Consider the following 14,360-nt stretch of genomic DNA (forward strand, 5'->3'; position numbering starts at 1 on the left):
GCAGGCCATCAGGCCATCGACGGATGTAAAATGTATAGACCTTATATAAGTTATAAAGGTTTGTGGTAAACCTGATTTTTAAACCATTTGGATATTGAAATATGGTACACTCTAGGAGAGAGTGAGTCAACCAGGAGTGGAGTAGGCATGTATTTGAACCATTATACATCGTGTGTAATGGGTTGAATGATTTTTACTTATAACTATTATATTTTGTTGAATGATGTGAATGACTATCTTAACTGCAGCGAGCATGTTTGATAGAATGCCCACGTGACGTTTCACAATTGTAGATTTGTAATATCCACTCCTTGTTTTTATTGGTTTGTTTGAGTAATTAGAAGTGAGTGATTGTTATTTATTAAATTAAATTTTTAAAAGTCTCATTCCCCCCCTCCCTCTAGGACATTAGTCATATATCCAAGTTTCACTTGTAGTGGTAAAACCGTAATTTTAATTGTTATCAGAAAGGGTTACTCTTGAAAGGCTCAACAGCCTGGAGGGAGATCCTAGTTAATGCTTAAAAATATGGTTTAAACTTAGGGGACGTCGGTTTCAAGACCACCATTTTTTTATGGATCTAATTACGCATATTGAAAAGCAAGAATGCACATATTTCTTAGATCCTTGGATCATGCTATTTGAGACATTGTTGAAAACGAGTGGCAAGCACCAGTGGAACAAATAGTATCTAATGATAGTGCTACCACCTTAAGACCCAAACCTCAATCTTTTTGGACTGATTATGATAAGACAAGGTCCAGTTGTGATGCGAAAGCACGAAATGCAATTTACTATGATGTCTCTCAAGAAGAGTTCAAACACATATGCATGTATGAAACAACCAAACAAGAGTGGGATTTATTGAAAACTACCCACGAAGGGATCAACACAGTCAAGCGCTCGAAGCTCCAGCTCTTTACAACTTAGTTTGAAAACATTAAGATTGAGGAGCATGAGACATTCATGGAGTTTTACACCAAATTAAATGACTATGTAACTCCATGTGGGGACTAGGAGAAAAAAGAAAAATTCTCGGTACCGCACATTTGTAGGAAAATTCGGAGATCACTACCGAAACGATTCTCCTCTAAAGTAACCATCATAGAGGAATGTACGAATATTGATGAAATGAAAGTAGAAAAACTGTTAAGTTCTCTACAAACCTATGAACTACATTTCAAGACTCCCACTAAATCCAAAAAATTGTCTTAAAAGCCTCACAAAGGAAACATGAATATGAGGAAGACAGTGATAATGATGATGACGATGAAGAAATGGTAATGTTGGCCAAAAGGTTTTTAAAAAATTTCAACAAGAACCAAGGAAAAAACTTCTACAAAAAGGGGAAGAAATATGACCCAAAATGCCAAACAGGTAAATCTCCTAAAAGGTCAAAAGATCCACAATGATATAACTATAGAGGTTATGGTCATCTTGCATCTAAATGTCCCACAGGGAAAAAAAAAAAAAAACATCTAAAGGAAAGGCAATGGCTACCACCTGGGATGACTCGGAGGATTAAAACTTAGATTCAGATGATCTCAGAGTGATGGAGACCAAGGCTCTTCGAGAATACTTATGGCCTCCACCACCATAGCTATCCCAGAATCAAGGGACACATAAGACAAAGATGATCATGTAGAAGACCGGTCCTCTTTAGATGAAGAAGAGGAAGAAGTTGATAATACAAGTCTACAAGAAGCCAATGACCAGTTGTACACCAAAAGCTTGAAAGTTTTTAAAAATCTTGGTCAGGCTAAAACTGAAAACAAACAATTGAGCAATGAGCTTGAAGAAGCCAAGGCTGAGAAGGAACAATTGATTGATGAGATTGAAGAACTGACAAGAGATAATGCCAACTACACTATGGAAAATATGAAATATGAAAGCGAAGTGGTTGAATTAGTAAAGAAAAATGAGGACCTAGAAATTGAATTGATTAGGTTGAAATTTGTCAATCATGGTCTGAAATTAGAACTTGACAAATCAAAATCTCATTCCAACGTCAATCACAAGTTTACCCAAAGTGAGGAAATTTTAGAAAGGCTTATAAGCGTGGTTAAGAGGTCAGGGGATAAGAGAGGTTTAGGTTATGATAGCTTCAAAACCAGTCCAACCTCTATCCCCCCTGTGATTAGAAAAGAATCAATAGCTTCTGGTAGCAAACCAAGAACATCTCCAATCTATCATGCATGTTGTGATGTTGATCACCTAAATTTTAAATGCCTAGAATTTAGAAACTCATGATTCACCCCAGGATCAAGCATTATAGGTAAATTTCTACCAACTGGGAGAATGCTATAGGTAGTGAGAAGTCCTCTAAGGAAGCTACCTCAAGAAGAGGTGAATGTGACGAGAAAGTTTCCCACTCATCCTAAAATGAATAGGAGAATGAAGGAACAGGTCAAGCATGTTGCCCAATTAAATGAAAAGGCAAAGAAAATGATAATTCAAGTGAATCAGGGCAATGATCAGTTTGTTAAAAGAACACATTCTCCTAGAAAGAGTCTGCCCTTGATAGATGAGTCCAAGAAAGATATTGTCACTCTAAAAATCAATCTAGGCCCAAACAAAGTTGTTTCAAAATGGTTCATAAAAGGTCAAACGAATTGCATGGTAATTCATATTGCTCTTAAAGCTGGTAGTAATGCCATATGGTATCTAGATATGGGTGCTCTAGCACTACCAAAAAATCGAGCAAAGGCTACGGACTTTGAAAGTTTTTGGCTACGGATATAAACAATAGCTATATTACTATGGTTTTAATCGTAGCTAAAAGCTGCAACCTCCTCTGCCTCGTTACTAGAGACTGATGCTTTGTAGAGGCTCTATAAGGTTCACTACAGTATGTATGTTTTATCTAAGCCATCCATCCATTTTGATACTTTGTTTCAGGCATGCATGTGAAAAAGGAGGTAGATCGAAGGCTCAAGTTGACCACATCATAGGAAATAGTAGAGATTAAGCGCTTACCATTGATTTGTGGTGTGGTCCACTTGGGATTTCGATTTGCCTCATTTTTTGGATGATGCCATAAAAATCGCTCTCAAAATGAATGGACGGTGTGGATAGACCACATACATCACAATGAGGCCCACGGAGCGCCTAACAGGACAGTTTGTTTCGACTCCATCCCGCGCCCGAAAAAATCCCCCCACGCCCAAAAAGATCCCGCGCCCAAATTAAAAAAACCCTACCCTTTTCCCTCTCTCTCTCTCTCTCTCTCTCTCTCTCATTGAATCCTTCGTCTTCCAGCAACCCACATCCCACATCCCACATCCCTTAGCTTCTCTCATCTTCCCGTAATTGCAAACCTCTTCAAAGCACTAGATTCTCTCTATCTCTCTCCCTGAGAACTTCCATTGATTTGGGCTTTTTTTTTTTCCTCTCTTTGACCCTAAAATGATTTGGGTTTTTCTTTTCGATCCGAAACCATATCTATTTTTTTTTCCTTCTGATTTTTTATTTTTTTTTAAATTTTTTAAAATTTGTCTATGTATTTGTTGTCTATCTAAGAATTTCCTTTAATTTGGTTTTTCTTTTCCTTTGATTAGCGTGTTTTCTTTATGTGCATTCTGAATTTTTTGAAGCTTTGTTTTGAAAGGTATTTTTTTACCGTTACACTAATTTTGATGGTGGGTCAATCACCTTTGGAGATGGAAGTACTACTACGATAGTTGGGCGAGGGACTATTGTTGGGCGGCCAGGATTACTTAAGATTGAGAATGTTCTTTGCATAGAGGGATTAGAGCATAACCTCTTAAGCATATCTCAAATTTGTGACAAAGAACATTATATAAAATTCTCAAAGGAAATGTGTGAGATCTCATACTTTATAGGTAAATTGATTATGAGAGGTCTACGCACTAGTGACAATTGCTATGTAATTGAAAGTCAGCATGCTTCGCCGACTGTATGCCACATGGCCCCAGATAATGAAACTGAACTTTGGCACCAAAGACTCGACGATGTCTACTATAGGAACTTGTCTCGCCATAGCTCCAAAATCTTGTGAGAAGTCTTCCTAAGATTGGGAAAAAGCCCAAGATTGTTTGTGGGGGACTGTGAAAAAGGAAAACAAACTAAGGTCGCACACTAAAAAACAACTTATGTGGCAACATCCAAGCCTCTCGAGCTCTTACACATGGACATTGTTGGTCCTACTAGAGTACAAAGTTAGGGAGGTACAAAACATCTTCTAGTAGTTGTGGATGATTACTCAAGATTTACTTGGGTTGCCTTCTTGAGAGAGAAACCAGATACATTTGATGAATTCAGAAAGCTCGTAAAGCGGCTCCAGAATGAAAAAGGGTATATGATAGATAGAATTTGGAGTGATCATGGCGGAGAATTTGAAAACGATTGATTCCAAAGATTTTGCAATGAACTTGGAATCTAGCATGAATTCTCAATACCTAAAGCACCTCAGCAAAATGGAGTAGCTGAGAGAAAAAAATAAGGGCTTCTAGGAAATGGCCTCAATTATATTGAATAGTAAGAATTTATCAAAAAAACTTATGGGCTGAAGCTGTAAACACAACCTACTATATAATCAGTAGAGTCTATTTAAGAGCTGGGCGGGATAAAACAGCATACGAATTATGGCATGGAAAGCCACCCAGTGTCAAGTATTTCAAGGTCTTTGGTAATAAATGTTATATTCTTAGAGACAGTGAAAACTTGAGAAAGTTTGACCCTAAAAGTGATGACGGGATTTTTCTAGGAAACTCATTCAATACTCATGCATATAGGGTTTACAATCTTAGGACTAGCAATTCAAGAATCAGTCAATGTGGTAGTTGATGACCAACCCACTGACAACTCCTGTCCTGTGATTGATATGGATGAAGATGAGAGTGCAGGTGAGATAGGTAAATCAAATGAAAAACCCTCTTCTCCAAAAGCATCTCAACCTTTGGTTGACCTACCAGTTGTCAAGGATCATTCCCTCAGTCAAATCATTGGAGATCCTAGCACCGGTGTGAAAACTAGAAGACAACTTGAGACTATAAACAATCATCTTTGCTTCACCTCTAAAATGGAACCTAAGAATGTTGTAAAAGCACTGTAAAATGAATTCTGGATACAGGCTACGCAAGAAGAGCTACAATAATTCTAAAGGAACGAGGTGTGACAATTAGTTCCTAAGCCACAGAATACCAATATCATCGGAACCAAATGGATTTACAAGAATAAATTTGATAAATCCGGTAATGTCATTAGGAAGGTTAGTTGTGCAAGGCTACTCTCAAATTGAGGGTATTGACTTTGACGAGTCATTTTTCCCTGTCTCACGACTTGAGTCTATCAGAATCCTCATGTAAGCCCCGTATCCTAGACCGTACCGTTCCATAGACTTCCGCGGTCTTTCCAGTCGAATTTCGGCAACCTTCAACCCTTAACCGGTATTTGCACGCGACCTTGATTCTCATGCCATCAACCCGAGTCGACACAACCCAAGACCTTTACCATAGCGACCGCGCTGTCGCCGCGGTTCTAATGCCGCGACTCGCGCGCCGAGGCGATACCCTTGTTGGGAGATGTGGGCCAACGTTCGGTATGAGGAAAATGCCGCGCATTGCAAAACCCGAGGGAATCTCTACGAGATGTCACCTCAATCAATCAATCAATTCATCCCATTATGTCAAGTACACATCACCTTTCACCCTTTCCCAAGTAAGCCCCAAAGTCAAAAAGTTCTTACACAAGCCTTACTTTTCTTACAACTTTTGCCACAAAAGTCAAAAAGGGCTCTTACACCCATCACTCACCACATCAACACATCTATCACTCATCCCTCTCTCTTTACAACTCTCTCTCTCTCTCCTTCATTTTCAAATCCAATCCAAGCAACTCAAGAGCCTCACGTCCAAGCCCTCCCATGGTGAGAAAATGCATATGTGAGGCCCACCTTTCCATCCCTAGATCTCCCATCCTAGCCATCCATTTCTCATCTTCCTCCATCAAAGAGAAGCACAAGGAGCTAAGGAAGCCAAGGGAGAAAGAAGATCAAGCAGTGGATACTTTGATAGGGTAGTTTTAATCTTTTTTTAGATGGGCCAAGTGAGGCCAACCGATCAATGGTTTGGATCTCACTTTGGACCCTAAGATGTGGCCGATGGCCCACTTGGATCATCATGATCATTCCATGATGGGGCCATTCTCCATGGATCCCATCATGATGTTTATTTTCCTTGCATACCTAGGGTCATCTAGACCGTCTATTTTAGTGGAGAAGGGATCTCCACCATTGGATTTCGATTTAATGGGCCCACATGTAATGGCCCACTTGATTTATGTTGTAGATCATTGAAGGGAGGGCCCATAGTGCCGGGGTCCCTCCATCACGCGTGTCCCATTCTCTATCTCTCTTTCCCTTTTATGTTTTTTTTTGTGATGATAATGAGGTTGTGTGGCCCACTTGAATGGACCCCACCACGAGGTATGTATTCTATCCAAACCATCTATAAGTGGGGCCCACTTTGTGTGTATTGTACCCACACCATACTCCATTTGGTGGCCTACCTAAGCAGGGCCCACCTCAACGCTTGTGCCAGAGCAAACCGTCCAGCGTCTCTAGACGCTGGACAAAAGAAAAAACGCAAATATCAGCTTGTTCCCAAGCTTTGGGTTGGCCCACTCATGTAGGCCCCACCTTGATGCATATATTCAATCCACGCCGTCCATTCCCCTCTCAACCTCATTTCAGGCGTTGAACCAAAAAATAGAGTCAATCCGAGGTTCTGGCAGGTCATACCATATCAAATGGTGGTTTTCACCATTGAAACCTTCCCTGATATTTTTATACGCCGAAATATGCCCAATATTGGGCTTGTTTTGCTTGTCTTGAGCCATGGAGGGCCATTGGACGGGGTGGATTCGCAAGATGTGGACCCCACCTGTGAAAACCATAAGAAAACTCGAAATAAAAAAAAAATAAAATCAAAGGCAGCAGCGTTGCTGCTGCTGCTGTCAGAACGGCAGCAGGCGGAAGGACAGCCACCCACGGCTCTAGCCGTGGGCCCCACCTTGATGTTTATTTGTCATCCAACCCGTTCACGAGGTGGGCCACTTCCTTAAGTGGGCCCCCTCCAAATTTCATCCACGTCCAGAGCTCAGGTGGACCACACCGTAGGAAACAGTGGGATTGAACGGTAACCTTTGAAATCCTTTTTGGGGTCCACAGAAGTTTTGGATCAGGATGAAATTTGTTTCTACTCTTCATTTAGGTCTACGTGACCTTATCAATGGGTTGGATGGCGTATCAACATTATGGTGGACCCCACATGGAGCCCACAGTGATATATGTATTTTATTGCCACCGTCCAGGCGGACGGTGGAGCCCACTGTGATGTTTATGTTCTATCCCCACCGTCCAGGGACGGTGGGTGTGTTTGTGTGTGCGTGTGTGTGTGTGTGTATATATATAAAATATTATATTATATATATAATATTGTATATACTATATATAAAATATATATTATATTATATAAAATATGTGATGGTTGGCCTTCATGTGGACCCCCCACCATGAGGCCGGTGCTGCATCCAATCTGTCCATCCATTTTAAAAAGGTTATTTTATGGCATAGGCTTAGAGAATGCACCACATCTATAGTCCAAATGGACCCCACCTTGCTATGTTGTAAGGCCCATTAGATGTATTTATGGCCCATGGGTTAAGGCCCATTAAGATGTATTGGGGCCTATGGGCTGAGGCCCATTTGATGTACATATAAGGCCCAATTGGTGTGGCCCATTTGATACACATAAGACCCATGAGATTAGGCCCATTTGATGCATTCTAAGGCCCACGGGTTATGGCCCATTGCAATGCACATAAGGCACATTGGTGCGGCCCATTGATGTGGCCCACTTGATGAATATGAGGCCCATATGATACGGCCCATTTGATGTATTGAAGGCCCAATGGGATATACCTAAGGTCCATTACAATGTGCAATCCCAACATGATTTATGTAATAATGTTTACGACGGGTTATGCCTTGGGAGCAATGGCGGTTTGACGTCCCCATTGCAAGTATAGTGTCGGTTAAATGTCCACATTATGACTTTCCCTAGGGCCCATTGTTAGGCTCATACGTGTAATGTGTAGGCCGTCTAGGCCCATCTTCGTTATGAACATTATCCATCCCATATAACATGTTTAGTTCCATGATTCATGATCATATGCATCATACGTATGCTTGATATGAGAAATGACTGATCATAGCATATGCCTTCGGGCAGATTGTTTAGGGGCTCCCGTACAGGGGGTGTTGCCCTACATGAGCGCACGATATGCGTAGAATTGCTGTATGACTGGATAGTGTGATTCATGCATTCGCATTGCGTGATATGGTTACTATACGCCCCAGCGACATCAGGGCCGTAGCCTCCACAGACGTATCGTGGTTGGCAGGATTAGATACCGAAAATATTGTTCTACATGGGGTGTTATAGATATCCCTGGGTGAAAGTCCTTAAACTCTTATGGTACCTAGAGGTTGCTCCAACGTCTAGACCAAGTGGGTGCATGAGCGCCGAGTGCCGATTACCAGATGGTTGCACTTTCCACTGTGTCGTGGTCAGTTGGAAGGGGGTGCGGCCTTACCCGCCCGAGTGGAGAGGGCAAAGCTAGGTTGAGTCTGACCAGCTCGAGAAATGGGTCCGCTATTGACGAGCCGAGCCCGATATTGGCAGGCGGATAGTGAGGTCTTTTTCACTCACCTTATTGCGTGCGATGGGGCAGCAATCTGGCTTGGAGTGTAGTAGACCTCGGTGATATTCCAGATTTGAGCCGTATTGACATGTGGACTTAGATGAGGGTTTGCATGCTTGAGTTACATTTCACATTGCATGGCCTTGGTATGGCCGACATCATTCATGCTTTGCACCGCATGGCCTTGGTACGGCTATGGTATTCTTGCTTCTATCAGCATGTTCCGCATTACTCTGATACTGCATAACTGCATTACCTCCTTAGCACACACTTTCACCACCCTCTAAGCTTTCTATAAGCTTATGCACGACCGTTGCGTGCAGGTGACGTTGGATCACAGCAGAGCTGAGGCTTGAGCTCACAGCAGATCATTTTGGAGCTTTTGGTCTATCATCATTGTATTTCCCTTTATGCTCATTATACTTGTAAAGTTTTTTATCATAGTGAAAATGTGATGGAGTTTTTGGTTGTTGTTTGTGGGTTATGCCTTTGGTTATGCTTATTATGAATCAAACTGATGTTGAAAATCCTCCTCGTAGCATCCTAGGATCGGAACTTGGCGAATGGGCGCTAGGAGCCGAGAATGGGGTTCTACAGAGGCTGTCGGCGCCGGATTCGGCGATCAAGAATTTTGTGGGCCCGGTTTCCGAGTTTGGGGCGTGACACCTCATGTCCATAGAATGTGCCATAAATTTTAAATTATTTCAAATAGATGTGATCTTGAATAGTGTACTTTAGGAATAACTCTACGTAGAACAATCAAAGGAGTTTGTTGCCCAAAAATATCTTTATCAAGTATACAGACTAAGAAAAGCACTTTATGGTTGTAAACAAGCCCTTCGTGCATGGTACGAAAGGTTAACTCAAATTTTTTTATCGACCATGAATTCTCTAAGGAAGTGTGGATAAAACACTCTTTATTCAGAAGACCTAGGATTTCATTCTTATTTCCCAGATTTATGTGGATGATATAGTCTTTTGTTTCACATGTGAGGAGATGGCTCATCAATTTGCCCACTTGATACAATCAAAATTTGAAATGAGCATGGTGGGAATGTGGATAAAACACTCTTTGTTCAGAAGACCTAAGATTCCATTCTTATTACCCAGATTTATGTGAATGATATAGTCTTTTGTTTCACATGTGAGGAGATGGCTCATCAATTTGCTCACTTGATACAATTAGAATTTGAAATAAGCATGGTGGGAGAAATGAACTTTTTCTTTGGATTACAGGTCAAACAGCTCAAAAATGACATTTTTGTGAGTCAAACCAAGTGTGCGAAAGAATTGGTAAAGCGATTTAGACTTAAGTCCGGTCGTACTCATCACACACCTATGAGCACTACACTAAAACTGCCTAAAGATATATCTGAAAAAAGTGTGGATCAACACCTGTACCGAAGCATGATTGGCAGCCTCCTCTATCTCACAGCCAAAGGGCAATATAGCATTTAGTGTGGGAGCATGTGCTCGCTTTCAGGCTGACCCTTAAGAATCACATTTGAGTGCTATGAAAATTATTATTTGATGTGGCTGGAACTGTGGATTTTGGCCTATGGTACCCTTTCCATACTTACACAACAATTGCAAGGTACTCAGATGTTGACTAGGCCAAAAACATAGATGATAGGAAATCGACTAGCGGCGGATGTTTTTACATTAGGAACTGCTTAGTATCGTGGCATAGTAAAAGGCAGAACTCCATTTCTTTATCCACTGCGGAAGCCAAATACATTATAGCTAATAGTTGTTGCACCCAGCTTCTATGGATAAAGTAAATGTTGATGGATTACGGAATCAAACAAGCTACGATGACACTGTTATGTGATAATACAAGTGCCATAAACATATCTAAAAATATTGTCCAACATTCTATGACTAAACACATTGATATTCGACATCATTTCATTAGAGAGCTCGTTGAGGAGCATATCATTTTGCTGGATTATGTGCCCTTTGAGAGGCAATTGGTTGATATATTGATGAAACCTTTGGACAAAAACCAATTTGGAGATCTCCAAAATTCCGTCGATGTATGTGCATCATAGCTACATCATCAGCTTTCAGAGCGTCATTGGTAAATTCGAGGAGTTTATAGCCTCACACAACACACCTAACAGTTAAATTTGAGAATTGAAGTCTCAAGTGTCTTTTGTTTTAGACCTGATACAGTCAAAATGCTCAAATGATTGGGTCACTTAAGCTAGCATATCAGAATATTAAATTTTTTAGGCCTTTGGTGGCATTGAATACCATGTTCGGTGTGACCGAACTTAACCTTCGGTGCGACCGAAGTCGGGTCGAGCGGTGGGATTTAAAATTCTGCCCCGCTCAAAAACTCCCTCACCTTTTCAATTCTAGGTCAAGAGCTTCTCCTCCCTAGTTCAACGGCAACTCTCCTTCCCCCCCTAGAGCATTTGTTTCTTGGTTTATTCATTGAGTCTTGGGCAAGGAACATTTCTCTGTTCTTCTATGCTTCATTCACATCTTTTATTTCATTTTCCGCACAATGTCAGGTCACGCCTCCTCTTCTCCTTAAGAAATTCGTTCCAAAAAGAAGCACAAGGCATCTCCACCCAAACGAGCGAGGACCAAGCAACTCGCACCAAAATGTGGCCGGTCATCTACTCAAGTTCCGAGATCGGGTCCATCTTCGCTTGTCCAAATCAAAATCCAGCCAATCCTCCATCACCCCCAAACCATATCGATTCTCATTTCACCAAGAGCAAAGTTATTTGTGAGTGAGATATCGATCGAGATTGTCTAAAATCATACAAAGTGCTTGAACTTTTGTCATAAAGGGGGCGGTAACCCATTTTGTCATTTGGGGGTCCTATCAATTTGAATTTAGTTCAACTATTTCTTTCTAGTTGTATCCCTCCAAACGATTTAGATTCATTGACATTTGAAGTTTGGTATAGGGACGGGTGACGGCTATTACGCCCACCCTCATTTCTCGTTTTACCAAGGTCTCATTATGCCCTAACCGGCCCATAAAGCTATGCCTATCATCTGAGGCAAAGCAGGCCGTGTGGACCAAGTTCCTCTATAATGGGGAAAATGTCCCATGGCATAATGGGAATGCCCTTCGTGCGTCCAACATGTCGTTTGATTATCTCATTGTTCATCTAATTTTTACATCAAGCCCCTATCCCTACCTTGGAAACCATACAAACCTCATTCCTTTCATAATAGAGATCCTGAACAATCTAGGAAACCATGAGCCTACGTGTTTTTCAACCATGATTTTTCATCAGTTGGTCTTTGTCTTTGAGTTCAACTATATAGGGATTCCTTTCGATTGGTTGATCTACTGTATCGCCCTCAATAGTGGCTTCTAAGAGCCTGAGGATGTACCCATTACAATACCAAGGTTCAATGTGCACCGCATATGAAAGACAAATCTCACTCAGTGCACCGGTCCCAGATCGTCTTGAGCCTAGGCATCCTTCACCCCAGCTAATCCTCCAGTCGATGATTCTGCGACAGCTATCGATGACGTGTCAATTGTCAACCCCGTGGCTCCGATTGTTGCTGACACGACTTCAGCCTCTACATCTACACATGATCTTCTCACACACATCACTCGCATTGAAGATCAACAAACACAGATCATTCAGTGACAGTCCCGATTAGAGAAGCTATTCTAGTCTATCCAGCGCACCATTCAGAGCATTACTACTCACTTGTCGTGTCAACGCGATGACAACGTTGCCTCACCTGCCACTTAGATCTGAGCAGCTACTAGAATCAATTTTTTTGGGAGAGAATTAGTGAGGGAAAACAATACTGTGTATTGATTTTGACTATCTCGGTCACTCATGTTTATTCTTTTGAGCTATGTAGTTTGTTGTTATGTTGTGTGTGTTTGACATTATAGGCCACTCTGCCTTATCTTGGGCCTTTTTATTGGATATTTTATGATGTTATAGATATATTTTTATGTGATTTATGCTTTATCTATCTATACATTTCTAAATGTTTGTTGAATGTATGATAATTATGTGCATATTGTTCATATTTGCTAACAGTCGACAACCCTTTGTCAATTTTTGATAAAAAGGGGGAGACATAGCCCCCACCAAAAAATTTCCAAATGATCTTTTTGTCAACAATCTTTTGTATTGAATCAAACAGGAATTAAGGGGGATCTTGTGTAATCAAGTCATGTAAAAAATGTTGTATTTATGTACATCATTAGTATAACATGTAATTATTAAAAGCTTTTTAGGTTGACAGTGGTTGACATTGGCCTTTGAATCTAGGTTAAGTTTTGTCATGTAATAGACAAAGGGGAAGATTATAAGTGTATAAGTTTGTCAATTACATATGTCAAGTCCAGGTAAGCCCCGTAAAGAAAGAAGACTTGAAGACTTGAAGAAACCAAAATGCAAAGAAAGGTAAAATAGGTGTGTTATGGTGCTAACCCTCAAAAACTCAAAAAGCCACAAAACCTTATAGGAAAACCTTATGAGTCTACCTCCCAAAGACTAAGGAGTGGATGAAAGGACTGTATTTCAAGCATGTTCGGTCGCATCGAACCTACATTTGGTGCCACTGAACTAAGCTTCAATGAGATGGCAAGCAGGGTGTAAAATTCAGCTGCAACCAAATACCAAATTCGGTCCCACTGAGTGTACCTTCAGTGCCACCGAACTAAGCCACAATCAGATATCAAGCAAATTGTCAAATTCAGCTACAGCTGAATTCCAAATTCGATGCCACCAAAGGCAACACTCGGTGCCACCGAACTTCGCAAAAACATGACAGAGTGAAAATGCCTAAAATTGGCTACAACTAAACTCTGATTCGGTCTGACCAAAAGGCAACTTTGGTTCGACCGAAGGTGCTAAAAATTGTCCAACGGCTAGAGTTGATTTTCATGCTTAATTCAATGCCACCGAAGGGTAATTCGATCTCATCGACAAATAGTTGTTTTTTACCATTTTTCACCCATTGTAATCATTCTAAATTTGATGCTTGTGTTTCAAAACAAGGATTTAAGAAATAAAAAGAGCCTTATGAGTCTGTGATTCCTTAGCTAAAAACTATCCTCCCAAGCTCTTTTCTTCATGGAGTTCATCATTCAATCCTTATGATAAAGTATATTTATTGAATATTCAAAACTCGAATTGAAATATGAACCCTAGTATTCATTAATGCCCCAACACTCATCTTTAATAACAAATCTCTTATACTAAAGAGCATTAAATGCAAGTCCATGGGAATCATAACCCTATCCTTAAAGATCCATCATGTTTTGTTAGGATTCACCTACCCTTTGTCCGTACATCGGCACTTGTAAAGGCACATCCATCTCAAGGTTGCAGTTAAAGGCAGCTAAAGAATATGTTTTCATGATTGAGAAAGATCTTCAACAAGTCACTTCAAGGGGGCTCATCTACTTTAGGTAAGAAAGTTATTTGTAAGTCCATTTTGTCTGGAAATTGATTCTTGTGTAGGATTGGGTTTTAGAGTTTGACCAAACAAACTTGTCAAGTCCTTGTGTAGGCCTTCGACGAGAGCATATGTTGCGTCATCCTTGTGTAGGGTGTCTTGATTGAGTTTGAGATCCAAACTCTCTGAGACCTTGTGTAGGCCATCAACGAATGTAAAATGTATAAACTTTGTGT

This window comes from Magnolia sinica, chromosome 17 (genome assembly GCF_029962835.1).
Source record: "Magnolia sinica isolate HGM2019 chromosome 17, MsV1, whole genome shotgun sequence".
Classification (NCBI taxonomy): Eukaryota; Viridiplantae; Streptophyta; class Magnoliopsida; order Magnoliales; family Magnoliaceae; genus Magnolia; species Magnolia sinica.